The following is a 6,284-nucleotide window of genomic DNA, read 5'->3' as shown; positions in this document are numbered from 1 at the left end:
AATGGTCGCGAACGCGAAGAAGGTGTATCTGGGCAAAATTAAAAGACCCAGAAATGGGAGTTTGAGTTCATAACTCAAAATAAAATTGGGAGCTCGGTAGAAGGAGATTTTTGGAGAGATTCTTGCGTGGGTGTTTGGGGTAAGTGGTTCTTATCCAGTTTTGATTAATTTTCATGATTATATCTTTGAATCCATCATTTAATTCAGATTTAAATGGAGGAAAATCAAGATTTTTGTAAAATCTTCCAAAAACAAAATTTTAAGATTTGGAGGTCGAGTTGTTATTGGAATTCGATAAAATTGGTATGGTTGAACTCGTATCAGAATGGATGTTCGAATTTCATGAAAATTATGCCGAGTTCCTGTAATGAACCAACCGTTCATTTTAATTTTCGAAACCCATTCCCTAAAATAAAATTCTCTGAATATGCTTTTATTAATTTATAACTCGCGGGGATGGTTGGTTCGGGATTTAGAAGTATGTGGGTTGAAATCTGAACACTTGGTTCCTTAAGTTAGCTTTAAATAGACAAGTTTGACTTCGGTCAACATTTTAAAAAAACGACCCCGGAATCGGGATTTGACGGTTCCAATAGGTTCGTATGATGATTTTGGACTTGGGCGTATATACGTCCGAATCGAGTTTTGGATAACCCGGGAGCGTTTTGACACTTAATAGTAAAAATCAACTATTTGAAGGTTTAAAATTCTTTCAATTTGGTTTGGGGTTGATTTTTGAGTAATTGAAATCCGTTTGGAATTCTGAGTTTGGGAATAGTTTCGTATAGTGATTTAAGACTTGCACGTAAAATTTTATGTCATTCCGAGTAGTTTAAGTATATCTCGGCGCATTAGAAGTAAATTGAAGAACTTAAAATTCATAAGCTTGAATCAATTTGGTTTGAGGTGTGATTCATAGATTTGATATTGTTTTACACATTTTGTGAGTTCGAGCGAGTCCATTTTATGATTTCAAACTTGTTGGCATGTTCGGGCGGGGTCCCGAGGGCCTTGAGTGTCAACCGGACGAGGCTCGGACCAAGTTGGAAGTTGGGAACCAAACCTGAAGCTCCCAGCTATTGTCAGAATCGCACATGCGCTTGGCCAGCCGCAGGTGCGACACTCGCAGGTGCGGCAGTAGCTCGCAAGAGCGAACCATGCAGATGCGAGTTGTTGTGCGCAGAAGTAGAAAAGGGAAGGGGCAATAGACCGTAGATGCGGATGATTTGCGCACCTGCGAACGTGCAGGTGCGAAGCTGTGTGCGCAAATGCGAGAATTGGCCACGCAAGTGGAACTCGTACCTGCGAGAATTTTCCGCAGGTGCGGAGCCGCAGGTGCGTTCCAACCTCCGCAGGTGCGAAAGACCTGTTTGGCAGAAAGCTTAAAAGAAAAGGAATTCACCATTTTTGCCCATTTTCATTCATTCTTGGGCGATTTTGGAACTTTTTTAGAGGAGATTTCAACTAACAACTTAGAGGTAAGTTAATTCTACACCCCTTGAGTTAAATACATAGATTATAAGTAGATTATAACTAGTAAATCTTAGAAATCAAAGATTTAGATGAAAAATCTAGATTTTATAAAAGTAAGATTTTAATCACGAAAATAGTTATGGAATTGGGTAGAAATTATATATTCAAGTTCTTGAGATTATGGGTAACGTTTTCATCCAAAAATTTCTAGAATCCGAGCACGTGGGCCCGGGGGTGAATTTTAGGAATTTTACCATTTTGGATAGGGTAATTTATTTAATTGATGAATTTCGAATTATTGAATATATATTAATTATTTTATATAACTTTTGGATAGTTTCAGATTTTTCGGCATCGAATCGAGAATTTTACGCGACGCGATAATCGGAAAGTGGACTTTGAGATGAGGTAAGTCTCTTGTCTAATCTTGTGAGGGAAAAATTACCCCATAGGAATTAAATTGAATAATTATTGCTAATTGTGGGGACTACGTACGCACGAGGTGACGAGAGTCCGTGCGTAGCTACTATTAATGCTAAAGTCCGGGTAGTTTAGGACTCAAAGTATGAATTACTTGTGTAAATTGTATTCTTTGTTTAATTAATATTAATTGATATGTATATATGAATATATTATGAATTGTTAGATAAAGATATTAAAGGATGGAAATCTCATATGCTTGATTTTCTGTTTAAATTAATTAAATGTTAAAAGAAATTTTTCTTCCTCCCGAATTTATCTTATAATAAATATACTCTCCTTCCGGAAGTACAAAAGAAAATGTTATCCTTTCTTGTGGAGTGGATTGAATGCCTCGGCAGGATAGATGCATCTATGGATCGTGTCGCACGTCCCTCGGCAGTGTACACGACACTCTGGATCGGGCCGTACGTCCTCGGCAGAAATCGTGCTTAATAATAATAATTATTACACGATACTTTAATAGTTTATTTCAACTTGCGAAGCTAATTGATAAATTGGAGAATCCTTGAAATTTTATGAATTATTATTCTTGCTTGTTAAGGAATTAATTGTTATTCCTGTAAATGAGATTAATTGATAAATTGGAAATTATTTGAATTGAAGAAATTTAATTAATATATTGAGAATTGTTGCATTTGAAGTAATTTGATTATTCCCGCTGGTTAAATATATTATTGTAAATTCTGTGAATCATGCTGATTTAAATATTCTAGTTGTATTTTAATTATTATTATTGACCCATAGTGAGTGTCAAAGTCGGTCATCTAGTCTCTACCACTTCGAGATTAGGCTTAATACTTACTGGGTACACGTTGTTTACGTACTCATTCTGCACTTGCTGCACTTTTTTGTGTAGGACCTGAGGCAAGTACTAGTGGGGGACCTATCGTCTTATACCCCACGTTATCCAGGGGCATAGTGGTGAGCTGCCTTTCTGAGCCGTTCTGCAGCTACTAGTGTCTCTCCTTGTATTTTTTATTCTGTCTATTTTTATTTCAAACAGTATTTGAGGTTTTGTATAATCTACTAGATGCTCATACACTTGTGACACCAGGTCTTGGCACACACATTGGTAGAATTTGGTGTTTTATTATTTTTTTGGTTTTAAATTTTGTCAATGTATGCTTAATTTATTAAGTTGGCTTGCCTAACTGTAGTGTTGGGCGTCATCACAACCTATAGGTGAAATTGGGTCGTGACAGTTCCAAGGGGCGGGTCCCGCGTTGGCTTTTCTTGACTTTTTGGAATAAATTTTTAAGTCGACGTAGTATTATCCGGAATTATTTTCGATGAATTTTAATGAAGTTATACAATTAATTTGGATAAATTTGAGCGGTCCGGAGGTCAATTCAAGCAAGAAGGCGATTTTGGAATATCGGCATAATTTCAAAGAGGTAAGTGTCTTACTTAACCTCGAGTGGGGGAATTACCCCTTAGACATCGAGTCTTACGTACCATTTGTGAAATATGAAAATCCGTATACACGAGGTGACGAGTACATACTCGGGCTTATATGTGCAAATTTTATTATGGATTTTTTCTCTGGAAATAATTAATTAAATGAGCTTAAGAAAAGGTGTTTATATAATTATTAAAAATTTAAATTTAATGAAAACTTTGCTTTATGTTGAGTAATTTCTATCTCTATTGGTTGTTTTTGGGTGTTGTACACATTGTGTGGAGCTTTTGGCTATTTGTTGTGAAATTAATTGATTTTGTTATATCCTTGGAATTTGTTGTGGACATTGAGCAAACTGTAATGTGAATTGATTTTGTTATGTTGCCGTGATAATTTTTCATGCAAATTGTTGTGTTGTGTGAATTATTATTTTGAGGAGATAAGGGTGGCATTTCACCGTTGATATTATGTGGGTATAAGGGTGACATTTCACTGTTATTGTGTTGTTGGAATATTATCTGGGCGGAGCGATAAGGGTGGCAATAGGAGCGATAAGGGTGGCTATTGATATTGTCTGGGCGGAGCGATAAGGGTGGCTATAGGAGCGATAAAGGTGGCAATAGGAGCGATAAGGGTGGCTATTGTTAGGGACGATATATGATGATGTGGGGTTGTGGTGTTGATGATTTTCATGCGATGTTGTGATTTTCTTGTGTTTATTTTTATACCTTGTGCAATTTGTCTTGTTGTTGGTAAATTGATAACAATCTGATTTATGTTGAAATTGAGAGCCTGTGGCTATGGCCAGGCAGATTATAAAATAAAATGTGGGCACGAGGTGCCGCGAGTAAATAATGAGAATATTTGGCACGTGAATTGTCCGTGCAGTAGTGATATGAAACGTGGGCACGAGGTGCTATGATGAAATGATAATGATAATTGGCACGTGAATTGTCCGTGCAGTTGTGATATGAAATGAGGGCACGAGATGCTGGAAAAATATGATGATTTAATTATGGGCACGAGGAGCCGTGAAAATATAAAAATGGGTTGAGACCCGTATTTGCGGAAAAATATAAAAATGGGCTAAGACCCGTATTTTTATGATTATGAAATGAGGTGTCATATTGTGACTTTTTAATTGAAAGAATTATATTCAAAATATTTATTTGGAAGAATTTTTATTCAAAAAGAATTATATTTGAAAAATAATTATTTGAGAAAACTACTTTTAAAAGAGAGTTATTTGGAAGAATTATATGTGAAGGATATTTATTTGAAAAACTTGAATTAATTGGGCGTACATGTATTTATTAATTGTTGAGTGATAGTTATGGTATTCTTGTTGTCTTGCTTCGCATAACACTGGTTGTTTTATCCTGCCCTTATTGCTATCTATTTCCTAGTATTTTGTATTTTATATTGCACAGGTTATTAGACTAGTGAGTGTCTTGACTGTACCTCGTCTCTACTCCATTGAGGTTAGTCTTGATACTTACTGGGTACTGACCGTGGTGTACTCATACTACGCTTCTGCACATTTTTGTGCAGAGCCAGGTATTGGAGATATCGGACATGAGCAGAGTTAAAGCGGGATCGTAAGGATTCAAAGTAGAGCTGCTTAGTCGTCGCAGTCCCTTGGAGTCTTTTTATTTTATTGTACTGTTAATTTGTAATCAAACAGTATTGTATATTCGGTACTCGTGATCATTCCATGTATTCAGTTAGAGTTCGTGACTCAGTACTACCAGTCTTGGGAGGTTGTATATTGTTATTATTTCTGCTGTTAGTTTCAAAAAGAAATGGCTTCAAGAGGTAATTGAAATCGGCTTACCTAGTCTTAGAGACTAGGTGTCATCACGACGCTTGTGGTGGGATTTTGGGTCGTGACATGCCCCTGCCACCATCATTCTCAACGACAACCACAAACTCATCCACCTCAACTATCACAACCTACCAACCAATCACGTAAAAAATCATAGCATGCACTACTACCATAATAAACTACCGCCACCTTCCTCAATCACAACCACCACCACCCACTATTATTAATTATTATTATCAACCACCACCATCCTCAACCATAATCGCCATCACTATCAATTATCACTAGTTACTACCCAAAACCACTACCATCAACCAAAACCACCACCAACCACCACCTCTAGTTAGTATTCACAAACACCACCATATATATATATATATATATATATATATATATATATATATATATATATATATATGTATGTATGTATTATTAATAGAATATTAGATTAATTAGTATTTTATTTGAATTTTATGTTTATTAATTTTCAGATAAGGATAACTTTTGTACATTCAGATGTTAAAATACAAACAGTTTTAATCATTTAGTATTCAGATCTTAATACACATCTTAATATTCAGATGTGTATTCAGATTCAAATATCTTAATCTTAATGCACATCTTAATATTCATATGTGTATTCAGATTCAAACGTCTTAATCTTAAAAAAAACAAATGAGGCCTAACTATGCTACTAACTATTTGAAAAATGAAAACATAAATACAAATTGGGCCAAGCCCAGTTACAAGATATAACCCAACAAATAAAACTAGCCCACATCAGCACTACACTCAGTTATCCGAACATGGTAAATACATTCTTCCCCTGCTGGTATAGCACAGGCACTGGTGAGAAGTTTATATATATTTTATGTTTCCTAGAAATAAATGTATTTAGGAAGAAGTTTTACATAGTCAACTATATGAGAGTGAATTGTCTCATTTTAGTGTATATTTGCCTGTTGTACTAATTCCCAGCAATCGGCACCCCTGAACTGTGATGATGAACTCATAGTCAAAACTGTACAGAGAAAGACAAGGAATAAATATTGCAGTACATTTGGCTGCATGTTTATGTCAGCCTAGCCTGCAAGTTAAAATTAG

Source organism: Nicotiana tomentosiformis, chromosome 7, assembly GCF_000390325.3.
Source record: "Nicotiana tomentosiformis chromosome 7, ASM39032v3, whole genome shotgun sequence".
NCBI lineage: Eukaryota > Viridiplantae > Streptophyta > Magnoliopsida > Solanales > Solanaceae > Nicotiana > Nicotiana tomentosiformis.
The sequence above is the reverse complement of the archived record's forward strand: the minus strand, read 5'-3'. Positions refer to the sequence as shown.